A 15359-nucleotide genomic window follows, 5' to 3' on the forward strand; every position below is an offset into this window, starting at 1 on the left:
TTTAATCCCACTCTGTTTTCAGTATTACTTTATTAATTACTATGTTAAGGTTAGTAATCTGCATCAACTAACTGTACACATTCTTCGCCAATAATCCTCATTTAATTTGTGGACTGCAATTACATTACATTACTAATTACAGTTAAAGGCCTTCCTGTCATTGTCTGCATGTTTGCTTGTTTACACACACACACACACGCACACACAGTCCCGTTAGCATGGATATGGGTAGCATGCTGAGAAGCTATGAGTCATTGGATTTTGCAGATCAATGTCTGTGGATCGATGGATGGCTGAGTGCTTTGCAACGGCCCCCCAGTCCGGGCACTCGACCCACTCTGTCAGGCAGCCAGGAAAGGAGGTCACATACACAAATTTCCTCTAGCTTCCACTTGCTTTCTAGTTTCACCACACACTCTCTCACAACATTGCTTCACACTCCACTCATACTCACACACGCAGACACACACACACACACACACACACACTGTATAAGCCGATGAATTCAGCCTGTGGTGGAGTTCTGGATCAGAGTGGAAATTGTTTCACCACAATGTGACGAACGAAGACAACAGAGACAGCAAAGACAAAGGGAGGAAAGAGGATTTGAGAGAAATGAGAGGCTGGATGAGATAAAAGCTGAAGAGAGTGAAGAGAGAAGAGAGAAGAGAGGGAAGACTGAGAACAAAAGAGAAAAATAAGATGCCTAATTTTACTGAGGAGGATTTGGAGCTGTGTCTGTAACTGTGAGGGTCCATGTACTGGTCAGAGGAGTAGAATAAAGGTTGTGACTTTGACTGTACTTGTCGCTTCATTGTACTGTCAAAACTGTGTGTGTGCACATTTCCGTTCAAGTGTGTGTGTGTGTGTGTGTGTGTGTGTGTCTCTGTCCTCGACAGGAAGGAGTCATACCAAAATTGTATTTCAGCTGGAGAGCCTTCTGTAACAATGGTATGTGACCAAGCACATCTATGATTGAAGGCCCACATGTTGCATACATGCATACATATTTCATGAGGGCAGTGGATCTTAAGTTATTGATGAGTGAAGTTAACCCAATAAAATATTCATGCAAACTGTACAAAAATTAACACATTTGCACAGGATATTGAAATGTTATATAGAACATTTTCCAGCTTAAATGCTCCGTAACGCGTTGCAATAAGAAGATACACAACATATTAGAACTTGCTCATTTGAATGTGATTGTGGACTTGATTTTTCAACGAGTGCACGGCTGATGTCATCTTGGTCTGAAATGTCAGACAGAAGCGGTTCTACGTAGGAAAGGTTTCCCATCTGAACTGTACTTGACACAACACTTCGTGAGAAAATGAACAAAAACAACCCATCTACCCAAAAAAGAGCAAACAGTCAAGTATCAAAGCAAAAAGTTGCCCCGTTGTGTGGCAGAGACAAGTTTTCTTGCATTTGTATTCTAATATGTGTGCAATTTGTATCTAATTTCATATCACATTTATAAATTGAATGCTGAAATGTGACTTCTTGTCATCTTAGCTGGACTTGGGTCATCAAACACCGTTCACATGGGCGGAGGACATGCTGGCCACTGTCGCAGAGTTGACCTATGAAGTCAGCCACAGAGACGGATGCCTCCTGACTTTGGCGTTGGTGTGAATGATGAGAACATCGAGGTAGTACACTATAGTTTGTGTGTGTGTGTGTGTCTGGCTCAATAGACTCAAAGTGATTCATTTCTATAGGGAGCGAGATTGTGAGTCAGAGATCATAGTGTGTGTGTGTGTGTGTTTGTGTGGTTGTGTATTTTTCTTGCATTCAACAAACAGCAGAAATGTTGTGTGTATGTGTTTGTGCACATGTCGTGTTTGTCTCTCTCCCTCTGTGTGTGTGTGTGTGTGTGTGTGTGTGTGTTTGACAGCCGCAGGAAGGTGTACGTTAGTTCCAGTCCATTGCTCGAGAATGAGAGCAGAGGTAGTGCTCTGTGTGTGTGTGTGTGTGTGTGTGTGTGTGTGTGTGTGTGTGTATGTGTTGTTTGTCACAGGATTGGAGGGAGTACCCATGATGATGTCCACAAAGATCAAGGTAGATCAAGGTTAATATGTGAGTGTGTGTGTGTGTGTACATTAGCTGCAGGGAAGGAAAGTTCCTCTTGTGTCTACACTGATTAACTTAGCATGTGTTTGAACGTCAAAGGTGAGACTCTCTGCTGAAACCTCAGTGGTAACACGTTCAAATCGAACTGACGGTGGGCGGCAAAGTCGTATATTCTTCATATGCGTTCCATAAAATCTATAGTAACCTTAAATAATTAGGTTTTAGTGAGATAAATTGACAGACAGTTATATATGCGTCTTTGTGTATGTGTGTGTTTGTATACTGTACGGGAGGTTTCAGTGATCACACTTGAGAACCTAACCCGACTGCTGAGACGTGTGTATTACCGAGTCATGGGCGTTCCAGTCCATCGCCCATGTTAGGGCTCACGGTGAGAATATCAGGAGTGTGCCGCAGTCACAAAGCGATGTAAGGTCATGATACAACAAGGTAGAGTGGTTCAGCAGTGTGCATGTGTGTGTGTGTGTGCTTGGCACTTGTGTGGTAGCAATATCTGTCTCATCGCTGACTTAAACAACAAAAGCATCAAGGTAGACGGGTGTTGGGGTTTGTATGTGTGTGAGGAACGATGTAATGTTTGACTGGCTGCCATTTCATGTTGGTGCTTTGTTACCTGCATGCGTTTCCTTCCCACAACTAGAATATTCATGTGTTACACACACAAAACAGGATGCCAAATGAAAAAAACAGCTCTGTTATAGCGTTTGTTAGATATTTAGGTCAAGGAAAAGTTTGCATGCTAAGCCCACAGGCTGCTACAACAATATTGAACAATGTAAGAGTAAACGCCACATGGGTAATGTGATTAAAATATCTAGGTTTCACATCTTACCCACCTGCAACAGGCTAATCAAATATTGAAATCTGCAACTGGCTGATGAAATATTCATACTTGCCTCAGGGCTGTAAGGTACTCACATTAGTAAGTTGAGTGGTCTCCCCGGCTTACTTCGAGATCACAAGTTCTATTCCTGGATAAACTGGTGTAATCTTTAATTATAAACATGATCCTTTTGGCTGTACTCATTCATTAGTCCCTCCCTACAGTGCACCTTCTCTATGTTTGTTTGTCTTTTCATCAAACGAGAGTATCCATTTCTATTGGCAGTGGCAATAATGAAAGGCACAGGAAACATGTAGAAGGGAGATGCAAAGAAGGTGAGAAAGACAGAGGATGAGACGTCTAATGAGCCAGATTTAATGAATCCACAGTGACTGGCTTCACATGCTGACTGCTTGCATGTTCCATTCATCCCAGCTGTTTAAATGTGAACTGGATGACTCTTGAGAGAGTTCTTCGGTATGCAGTTGAAGTTAAAGTCACATCTTAATCGTTTACAGGTGTACGCCAGAAAGCACCCACTAGCTGTCTTTGGGTGTCTTGTTTGTTGCAGGCTGTCTGAAAAGCTTCATTGTAATTTGACACCGCAACATGGACCGCATACATATTGTTCTGGTAATGTTACAAGAGTACAGTTGGTGGCAAAGGTATTGAAGTGTTTTCTACGAGCAGCAGAAACGACAAATGTCTCTTCACTGTCCCAGGCGCTTCTCTCAACGGACCGCACTTAGCACATTTTATTCATGCAAGGTGTTAAACGCTGACTCACTTTCAGCGACAGCAACAAACATTTTCACTCTGCTGCTGTCCTAAGACATATACCTCTGACTGTACTTGTTCACATTTTTATGCAGCTCTTTTAAAGTCACTATTGCCTGACAAAGCAAGACAGACACGAAATGTATGTTATTTTGCCCGCTGCAGCATGCATTAATTATGGCTTCCATGCAAAATAGATTAGACCTGCAACTTCATAGAGTGGCTGAGGCAGTTGTGGAGTTCATGCATGGCTCACATGACATCGCTAAATGGAGCCCACAATCTCCCACACCAACCTGAGAAAATAAAATCAGGCAATTTATGACATTATGACCCTCGTTTTAGTTGCTTATAGGTGGATATTACATCCCTTATCAGAGGGTGATCGGGTCCGTTCTGCTGAGAGACTGGACTGTCATTTAATATCAGAAAAATTGGGAAATCTGCAGCTTTTGTGATTTGTACTCTTATAGCATGCATTTTTGTTGATTTAAGTATGTGCTTTATCAACTATCAAATACAATGCATTGCTGTTTCTACTATGTCACAGTTTAACACAGAGAACAGCTCCTATGTCTATTTTCAGTCTGTCGCTCTTTCCAGCAACATTGTGCTGTATTACAGAGAGGACAGGAAGTCTGATGTGTCATTGTTTTGGTTATTTTTCTATCTTCCTGCAGGACATGTTTGACTTTGACAATACATCGGGCTGTCTGTTGGCTTGTCCCCTGTTGTCTCTTAGTTTTGCCACTATTGAATGCTTGTTGTACGACAACACTGACCCGTGTTTGTTCTCCTAGACGCAAACTCACAGTGAGTCTTATCTCCACTGTTTCCTTTACGACCGTTTGCCAGAAAAAATGCGTCAGTCTTCATCATGAATGAAGCATATAGAGAGGACACAGGTTTTAAGTGTAACATGGTTGGATGGATTTGATGATGGCATTTCCATCGGGTATTTCCATGCATACAATAGAAAAGACCAAATACCTCTCTGTGGCCAAAGTATCTCTGAATCCATAGGGAGGCATTTGTAAATATGCCTGTCCCTCTGATATGGAACATCTTTTTTTTGTCAATGGGTGTTTCCACAAGTTAATACAGTTAGTCCTCGGCTTTTAATTTGAGAGCTGTGATCTGTATCTGTGGAAAGAAGGCTTTGCTTTAGAGGCTGTTATCGACCTTCTTTGCCCCTAAACTGTTGTTCTTATTAGTCAACTGACAAACAATCTATGGCAAATGGACTCAGTGGGGTGCAGCACAAATGGAGCACTAGCAGGAATTCGTTGCCTCTCATTTTGAATTGAGTTGTTTCTGCTTTGTATTCACCATATCCTCTCCTGCATCTTCTTATCTTTCTTTCTTTCACACTTGTGTGCCTCTATTCACACATGTACGCTTGAGTATCTGCGGACTGCTCCTCTCTTTCTCGGTTCAGTTTAATTCCAAGATGCTTTATTGGTATGAATGTGGATGACACATTATTGCCCAAGCCGCACTATTGAATTCATTTTCATATGAAGAAACAAAGATAAATAACCACAAGAAGACAGATATTTCAAACACTGAAGCAGCGTTTCTCCCTCATCAAATTCTGATCTGAACTATGCCGCTTTCTACCGTTCCACTTCAGGAGTTGCTAGGTTACCACAAGCATATGACACTCCTTTGTCCCATAATATTACACTGCTGTGTTCTATTTATCGACATTTTATAAACTGTTCTGTTTATGTTTTCCACTGTTTGTGATTTCCTGCATTTCTCAGAGTACCATTTTACAGTATAACTGGACTTTATGCATTACATTATAGGCTATACTACATCGATTCCTCCTAATATGTCCACTTACTAGCTCGTCTGGACTAAACCCGTTACTGACTTGAGATAGTACATTTATATTAATTGTCTCATCTTCTTGGAAAAGACCAACAAGTCCTACTACATGCATGACAAAATAGATTGTTTGCTGACTGATAACAGTGTTTTCTGAACTGCTACTGAAGCCACTTTGCTATTGTTGGAGAAAGATCACCATAGTGGGATCTCCACCTAGAGCAGCAGCCCCTCCTAGGTTTATTACAACCATTTCATTTGCTTCTTCTATCTATTTCCCATTATAGTAATCCATGGAAGGAGGATGACATATTTCCAGTTATGCTCATCAGCCTGTTTGGGGAATGTGCTGCCGCCGCACAGGTCATAGTTCACTTGGGTCGGTGACTTCATTAATAAGGGAAATAAGCATAGACTGTAGTCAGATTTCATTATTTCCCTAGCAGCTGCTTTTGATGATTAATGTAGCTACCTATACCCAAAATGTTCTTCCTAATGGGCCAATATAATGAGAGTATGAAGAACATAAGTGGTGGACTATTTCTAAAATGTCTTATTTATTGTATATGTGAATGTATTATTTGCAAGCAAGTACACTGTGTAACTAAATAACTGACACCATCTCTAGGTACAACGGCATTGTTATTATTAGAAGTGTCCTGACCATAGAATATTTTATTTCAATGCTCCTGGCTGTAAAAAACGTATTCTCTGTGTATTTATAGGTATGAGCGCTTGTTCCTCCACGTGTTTGCAGAAGAACAAGACACGCAACATGCAAAGAGCCATTACATTACACGCACATACATATTGTATACGTTAAATCTGGGCTCTGTGTAATCATGCGTTCACTTGTGTGTGTGTGTGTGTGTGTGTGCACTTGTGTCTGTGCTGCCGTGCTCCTGAATATGTGTGCTTGTGTGTGTGAGCGTTGGAAGGCAAGGCGTGCTTTCGAAAGGAGGTTGCCGTAGAAACATCAGAGGGTTTGGATAGAGGCAGTGCTCATAGCCACATTGGAGATTATCAGCCATTGGACGAAAAAAGGCCCGTCAGCCTCGTTTACTTCAGTGCGAGCTATGCTCAGAGCGTGCTTGTACCACCAAGGTTGGTTCACACACAATCACACACAGTGACTCTCAAACACACAAACGAACACATTAAACCGAGGTCAACAGCCAGCAGCATCGATCACTGAGCTTCTCCTCCCTAGAAAGGTCCTGAACACAACCCTGGTGTTCACTACCCCTGTTTAAACCAGGTTCTTGTCTTGTCTCCATCTTGTCATGTAGTTTACTTGTATTGTTCAGGTTCTGAGAGCCTCTGAAAAGTCATATATAATTCATGTTTATTTTTTATCATTTTGTCATTTGTGGTCCATTTCCTTGTGACAGGCATCAATCAGTTATTAATCACATCTTAGGTATGATATTTATGTGTTAATATGATCGTTGGTGGTATGCATGATTACTTTTGTGACCTCCCACACATTCACAAAACCTAAGCAAAGTCCCATCCTCCTGGTTGACAAGTCACGCTAATGAAAAGGCTTTTCTCAACAAGAATCTAAATTACAATGGTAATTCTGTTGGAACACTGCTTAAGTAAACACAGCAGGAGCTTCTGCATGAATTAATACTGATTCGACAAATCCGAGTTGATGCACTTATTTCTACACGGGGACTTTAAACAGAGACTCATGCCCAGTCGCACCACAAAGCGGACAGAGGGATGAGACAGGCGGTAGAGAATAGAGGGATCTTCAAGTTAAACAACAGGATTTCACCGACACTCCTGGAGGCTTTGTCGTCGAGCAGTGTCCACGGGTCTCTTGATTGAGCAGCTGCCGTATCAATTCAGGGGCCACAGCGGTGGCTATTTGTAGCTCAGAAGTCCCGTCCACAATAAATCCTGACACAGATAAAGAGGACGACACACTCACAAACACAACCCTCTCACGTTGCACTCGCTGCTTCAATCCAGTGTTCTTGTTGGAGGAACCGGAGCTTTACCTCACACACATTTGTGGCGACACAAATATATATTTTGAAATACAGATGCTCCTGAGCGCTGAGAGCTTCTTTTTCTATTTGATGTGAGATGACAGCAGGAGGGCCCTCTAGGGCTGCGATACATGGACCTCAATTTCAGGCACTGTGGATTTACATGGGCAGTACTTCCTGCAATACGCTGGGACAAAGGCAGAATTACCAACATTGGGTTATGAGGTACGAATGAATAGACGCTATAGGCTTCAGGTGATAGACCAACAATGTGTTCATTTAGGGGACTAACACTCATGCATTATGCACCACAGTGGTTCTGTGTTTCAGATAAATTGATGAATGTGTTACAAAAAAACAAAAACAAAAAGCTATTTGTTTTTCCTCATACCTGCCTTCTAATCTCAGACCAATATACAAGACACCAATCAACCAGTCCAGTCAGTCAAGTCAAGTAATCAGTCAATCAATACAATGATCATGGGTCAGAAGTCTGTAACTAATTGTGGCGATAGCCTGGTCCCGACGTCTGAATCAATGCTCATATCTCCGATTTGTTCAGTCACTCAATTAATAAAGTATAACCAAATGGAAATTTGATCTGATTAGTAGGATTAGTCTCTGCTTATCTCATGTTTAAATGATAACAGTTAAACAAGGTATTCTCGTCTCTTTAGGTCCTGTGAACAATCAATTTCCCCATAGTTGTCTGGAGCTCTTTATTGGCTGTAACCTCTGCCCAAACAGTCCACAGAATGACTAATTACAGGGCTTTTATTTTCTCCCCACACAAGTATCTGGCATGTCAATTTCCTCTCAGCCTCTGGATGTATGTACACAGTCAATCGATACTCCTCTTCACCTGTGTAATACTGTATCCGTATCCTTTGCACTGCACCGCAGCAGATTCACAAAACTGTTTTTTATAGATTGATAAACCACCGCTCTCTGCAACACCTCCTTGTTTTCTATCACTGCAGCGCTCTCACCTTTTCTAATTGCTTTTCACATTTTGTTCACACCCTCAGCCCCCTCTATTAGCTCAATCTTCCCACCCTCTCTTCTCCTCTCTCAATCATTTGTCTCCTTTGTCTCTCACCTGCACCACCGATTGACCTTTGCCTACCCTGCTTTTTTTCTACTCCTGGTCTCCTAATCTTCTTCTTTCTTATGCTTTTTCTTCTCCTCTCCTTCTCCTCCTCATTTCCATCTCATTCAACCTTCCATTACTTGCTCCCATTCCCCCTCCATTTCCATCTGACATCAGCCATTTACTGCCCAATCGCCATCCTCCCCTCCCCCACTAACGCTGTGAGAAATACCAATAAGGACTGTGGCTGTTTGGAGCCAGTGCTACATGCACCACTACTTTATACGCTCCTGCAACCTGCAAGAGTGCAGCAACTGAACTGAGCTGGCCCGTACCACGCAGAAAATCACTGGCTTCATAGCCGACCCCTGCCTACACATGCACCACAGCGTGGGTGTGTGTAGGTGAAATTTTGGAAAAGAACTAAAACAAAATCCAGAGTAAATCAAATGTTGGCATGTGACTGCATGCCAATGTGAGCCAAAAACAAAGGTATTAGTTGCTAGAAACAATAGTTTGGATAGTGAATAATATGTGGGTGATGTATTTAACGTCTTAGAAATATGTTGTATATGAAATAAAATCAGGCTGATAGTTTGTATTATACCCATAGACACCACTCAGTACATGCCTGACAAACAACAGCTGATGAGGCAGAATCCTCAACCAATCTAAATGAATGCTTAAGAGCCAATAACTCAATTGATTTGTGATCCCTTTGTTTTAACTTTCATTACATTCTTTTCAATAACAATTACAGGTTACTTAATGTTATTGTAACTTCCAAAGATTTAGCATTAACACAGGTGCTGGACATGTCATAATCCCTCACATCACGTACACAGAGTTTAAGTACCTCATGTGATACACTCTTTTAGTTACATATTCGATCGTTTTGTAGCCATTTGTTGATTTTCTGCACATGTGACTAAACTGGTTAGATGCACTTATGTGAGTATCTGTTAAGTACTTGAGAGAGAGCGAATGCATAGACCTGCTACTAGTCTGAGCTAGACAATTAGATTCATAACATCTTCTCTGTTCTCTCTCCAGTCTATTGCCATAGCTTTAGGATGTTTTATAATTCAGATACTGTGCTGTAATTTCCTCTCACAGTATGCAGATCTCCATGTCAGTCCACCCATTTAATCATTTCAGACAATGTGTCAGACTACACGCCCATTAAGTACTACAAGCTTCCTGCATGAAGAGCAGCGTTTTCTCTCTCCATCTCTCTATGGCTGCTTTCTTACATTCTGTGTTACGCCTTAAAGACTCTGTTTGCTTTAATATATTCGCCATGTCATATGAACCGCTGTATGAGGATAAGTTGTGACAGACACATTTTGCACATACAAACTGGTTTGTGTGTGTTCTTGCTTTTGTCTTTTATTGGCCATTGTTTTCTTATCTGTTTGTGTGTCTTTGTTCTTTGCGACAAAGCACTTTGTGACAAGTGCTTTATAAATAAATCGTACTTGATTTGACTGCCAGGCAAATAATATGATGGGTATAACACCAGTGAACCATGGTCAGGGAGAAGGGCAGGATGAGAGAGGCTTTCAGACAGCGTTATGCAGGTTGACTGAAAATGTAATTGGAACACTCATGAATTAAATGAGATCTCATGTTCAGAATGTACGTCGGGAATGTAGAGATCATTGATGGAGCACTTGTTTTTATTTTAATTATGTTATCTGAATAAGAGAAGATGGCTCTAATGAAGATGGCTTCATGTGTAAATTGTGTTCATCTATGTGTGTGTGTGTGTGTGTTTGTGTGAGTGTTTGCATTTTTGTGGACAGTAGACTGCAAGAAGAAAAGGTTTTCTCAGTAACTGTGAGCTTTGATAACTGTCCATTAAAAACAGCTTTAATATGTAGTTTAAGAGCAGCATCTTTACAAGATATGCAAAAATGTTAGTAATCAAATGACAGGAGAAAACATATTGTTTGGCATTTATTTCAAATTATTTCTCCATTTCCAACATTTTCTGCTTTCCCCTGTTGCACAGTTTTGATGGGGTTCTATTGAGATTACAGCATTACAAACATCCAGTTGATTTTATGATTTTGCTTTACAGATTAGAAAATAACTAAAATGAAGCACCAGTCAAGATGCCAGTATCAATTACAACATATTGTTGACAAAAATCTCAGAAAATATTGACTCTAGATATGGCTGTTATAATACAAACAGTAAATTACATAATATTATATTACAGTAAAGCATTAAATTAGAAAGCATTTTCAGAATAATAAGTTATAATGAAATAAGGAATTATGTGACTATACACAGGAATTAATGTAAATTACTTGTCCTTGTAGTGTGTCCCAAAAATGTCTGATGTTATCTAATGTATGAGCGTTACACACAGCAGGGAACGAGTTAAGGATTGGTAGTGTGTGTCGAAGAGACAGAAAAAGTGTTTAAGACACCAATGAATATTTTAAGAGAGAGGGAGCTGTGGGAGTAATGGGTGAACTGAAAGAGAGTTGGGCTGCTGAGCGACGGAGAGATAATTTAATAGACGAACAGAGCAAATGTGTTGGAGGAGAGACAGAAAAGCTGGAGGGATGGGAGATGAATGAATGGCGGACTAATCTGGACTAAGCGATGGAGAGAAGAACTGACATTAATTTAATAAGATGGATGAACGGACAAATAGATGCATTGTGCAATGTTGAAAAAGTCCCCGAACCTGAACAGGCTTGTGACTAACTTAAAGTTTGTGTGCGTGTGTGTGTATGTGTGTGGTTTCACAGATGAAATTAAATGGTTTAGAGGTCAGGACACTTGAAGAAAACAGGCACCTCATGTTTTTGACTGATGAGGTTTGGAGAAGAAATCAGCAAGATAAGAATTCTAGGACAGGAAACATACAAGCAATATTATAAAAAATGGTGTGCACCGATGAGCTTAGTCTCTGGACACTGATTTATATTGGGTAATGGTGAAATTTAACAGGAGCCACCTCTCCAGTGAATGCGGGTCAAGGGTTTTTGCGGCGGTCTCGCACAGGAGCAGCACTTGAGCTAAGCACAGTGACATTTGGACCGACCGGAGGGCACCCGAGGGTGCTTCAGATGACCAAAGAGGCCCTAGGGGTGACGTGGGGTGTAGGGCATCCGGACTGACCAGAGGGTTTTTTAGCAGCACTTGGGCTAACCAGAGGAGCACTGGGGTCCCTCTGCTGTGAAATTAGGATAAAAAATGCTCAGTCTGTCAGCTGCTCTGGTTGTAACTCATGTCAAGGTTGACTCTTTTTTTCGGGAAGTATAAGGCGTTCCAGTCATACAAAAGTGAAGCATGGAAGTGTCCCAATAGAGCACAAATGTAGGAAACGTGGCCTTATTGACATTGTGGACATATGTCTCTGGGATTGATTTGTCTTGCCTTTTGAATAGAAATGCCCTTCTTTCAATTAGTGGTTGATAAGAAGATAAGTAAATCCTTTGTTAGATCCACAGCGTACTTACGTCATAACTTCAACTGCCTCTTTTGTACTTTAGGATTCTATTTTAGGTACAGTTTTCCTCTCACTTTATGCTACCATTTGGCTACCTCAACTGCCAGAACGACACTGAGCTCAATTACTATGCTGATGATTGTCCACTGTATCTCCTAAATGCACATCATGCTTTATCTGAGTAATTTATGACTGACAGATATGGGCAGTGATTTAAAATCAGAGATTAAATTGGATTGAAGCTTGTCAGAGATGAGCTGAGCTCCACTTATCTCCATCCAAATGACTTCCTGCTGCAGCTCAGCTCCTGGTTGTAATGACATAATGACTCAAACAGGAGATCTCTTCAAGAGATGGAATTAAAGATACACTCTGCACAGGAGTGTGGGTAATCTACATAGGCCCTATTCAGTTTACAGTGACGTTTGCTTGTTTGTGGTATTTTTTATTCTCCTAAACTTCCTGTTTAGTCTGGAAAAACAGTTGGTCTTATCTGGCTCCTTGAATCATTCAGAATCAATCATTCAATAAAACTATTCTAGTATAAACAGGAAGTTTCACTCAGGGGTGTAGCATAAAATCCTGGACCCTGTTGCATATGCAGTGAGCAATAATAATAACAATGGCAAGGTAAAGGTAAAGTTAGGCTTCCCAGAGGAAATTGACAGTGTCCAGTATTGTTTTGTCTTCATGATTATTGAACTGTTAACATCACAGATAATGTTTCATTTGGTCTGTATTAAATCACATCAGGTTGCTTAAATTGGTGAAGCAAGCTCTGTGACGTTAGCTAGCTCGAGCTCAAGTAGCTGTAGTAACGTTAGCTAGCTAACAGCATAGCCAGCCAAGATAACGTTAGTAAAGTTAATCCCCAATTATACTGTGAAGATGTAACGTTGGTTAACTGTGTCTATTTGTGCTTTTATAGAGACGACTGTAGAACTGCAAACCGGAAGGAACGGGACGATGTTCAAAAGTGTGTCTCTAAGACGATGAAGAAGAAGTGAGGCAGTGAAATCCTCCCTCACAAATCACTCTCTCTTTCTCCTCCTCTTCTCTTTCACCTTTACACTGTCATGTACTTCATGCAGGTCACATTTACATGTGTAAATGTGTGTGTCATTATTTATTTTTCTTCTAAATATGCAGTACCTCTTCAGTTTTGGAATATTCCTAATATTAATTGTGTTACGAAGTCATCTGTATAAATGAACGAGGAAAAGTAATAAACTTCAGTAATATTGTAGTGAATGTGAATTCAATACAATACAATGTTTTCTACTTTTCTTTTTGGTTGTTGGGAATTAAATGCAAAAGTAGCAGATTTTATTACCCTTCGTAAATAGACGGTAACATGCTGGCATATACTGTAAAATTACCGTAAATATCTTGAGATGAAGGCTATCATCAAATCTAAACACACCTTATTACATATATATGTATATATCTTCTTTCCGCCTCATGATTTTGTCTACTTAATTATTTCCTCAGGGATGGCAAGAACAGGAGAGTGATGACAAACATAGGGGACGCTTTGCCCCTTAAAGTACCAACATCCAAGTACGAGGACTCGCCGTCTTAACAGATCCCGGTCTCTGTTTACATCTGGCAGTTTGGGTCCAGGTTCACATCCTGTCAGCTGCTCACATTACTGCACATTAACACTGCAACAGGAAATAAACTCTCTGGGAAATATTCTACACTCTCACAAATTGTTTTGCTGCAAGCAACTTATCATTGACTCCATTTTTACATTAAACTCAGAGGTCTCTTTATGTCCTTTACCCAGATAATAGAGTTTTGGTGTCATACTTAATCCAAACTCACCCCAAATCATCATGTTTACTTCAGCTGGGTAATATTTCCAACAAAATTCATAACAGAGAATCAAGCATGCGTTTGTCTCAAATCCTGTGACACCTTATTTACCCCTCTCAACTGAGAAGACGTGGTGTGTCTTCAGATTGTGCAAATTGCTGTACCTTATTTTTACGCCCTTACATTCATAGCTTGGCGGTTTTAGAGTTATTCCACGGATTTTATTGATAACTTCTTTGGGTTGTTCGGGGCTGACTTCTGACTACAACCCTAACCTTTTAATCCCATATGAGCCTGAGCACAGCCTCAGATACTCATGCAGTGCTTTTTTTGGCACTTAAAACGAATGAATGTAATGCCCTGTGGCTTTGTAAAGCTTAGACTATAGGTCAGTGTCATCCTTCTAAATCACATCTCAAACCCTACTCTGGACAAATAAAGCCTTTTTTCTGCAAATTGACATGCATGTCTTTATTTTGCCTTCTTAAAAAGATATACGTAGACAACCTGCTGTAAAAGATCGGGGAAAGGAGAGGGGGAGGGGGCTCAGGAGACGTGAGTGGAGGGCATCACAGAGGAATAGGCATACAAGTGCCCGGGCAGACAGAGAGGCAGACAGGCAGACAAAGAGATGGATGGGTGGATGGAAGATTGTTGAGGAGAGGAATAGAAAGTTCTGAATGCTGCTGCGGCAGGCTGTGCTGACGTGAGGAGTGTTCCCAAACACAGTTAGTAGCGACTGCAGACCCACCGCATTACCATACTCACACACGCACACACACACACACAAACATATACACACACGGCCTAAGGGAGAAAGCCGCTTGCAGGCAGAGCTGAATAGAGACGGAATCACCTGTTCTGGTCCTGAAGAGTTCACTGTGTACTCCAGCACCATTTGTGGTAAAATGTGTGTGTGTGTGTGTGTGTGTAGGCATGTGTTTGCTACAGGTTTGTGTGAGCATGCATTGGGTGTTGTTGTTTTTCACAAGATGTTTAATTTAACTGTGCATTATTTGTCTGTCTTTTTTACGTCTAATGGGACCTTCCACAGGTGTGTGTAAAGTGTGTGTAGCCATGTGTGTTCATGCACCAATGCGCTTTGTGCTTTGTGGATTTGGGTGAGTGTGTGTGTGTGTGTGTTTCCCTGCACAGGTCGGTCCTCTGCTCTCCATTCTCGCCAGTCTGTGCGTCCTCATGGAGCTATAGGTGCGTATCATTGGATCAGTAGCTGCTGCCTGCCACACTGTCCAATCGCATCTAGGGAGAGAGCGAGAGAGGCAGAGAGAGAGAGAGAGCGAGAGAGAGAGAGAGAGAGAGAGAGAGAGCGCGAGCGAGATGGGGGAGGAGAAAGAAAGGAAGAGAGTGAGATTGATCATTTGAACGTCCTGGGCCTTGCAATCCTTTAAGAGACGCTTACATTTCTACTAAATCCAAAACGTTATTTTTTAA

Source organism: Pholis gunnellus (genome assembly GCF_910591455.1).
Source record: "Pholis gunnellus genome assembly, chromosome: 12".
Classification (NCBI taxonomy): Eukaryota; Metazoa; Chordata; class Actinopteri; order Perciformes; family Pholidae; genus Pholis; species Pholis gunnellus.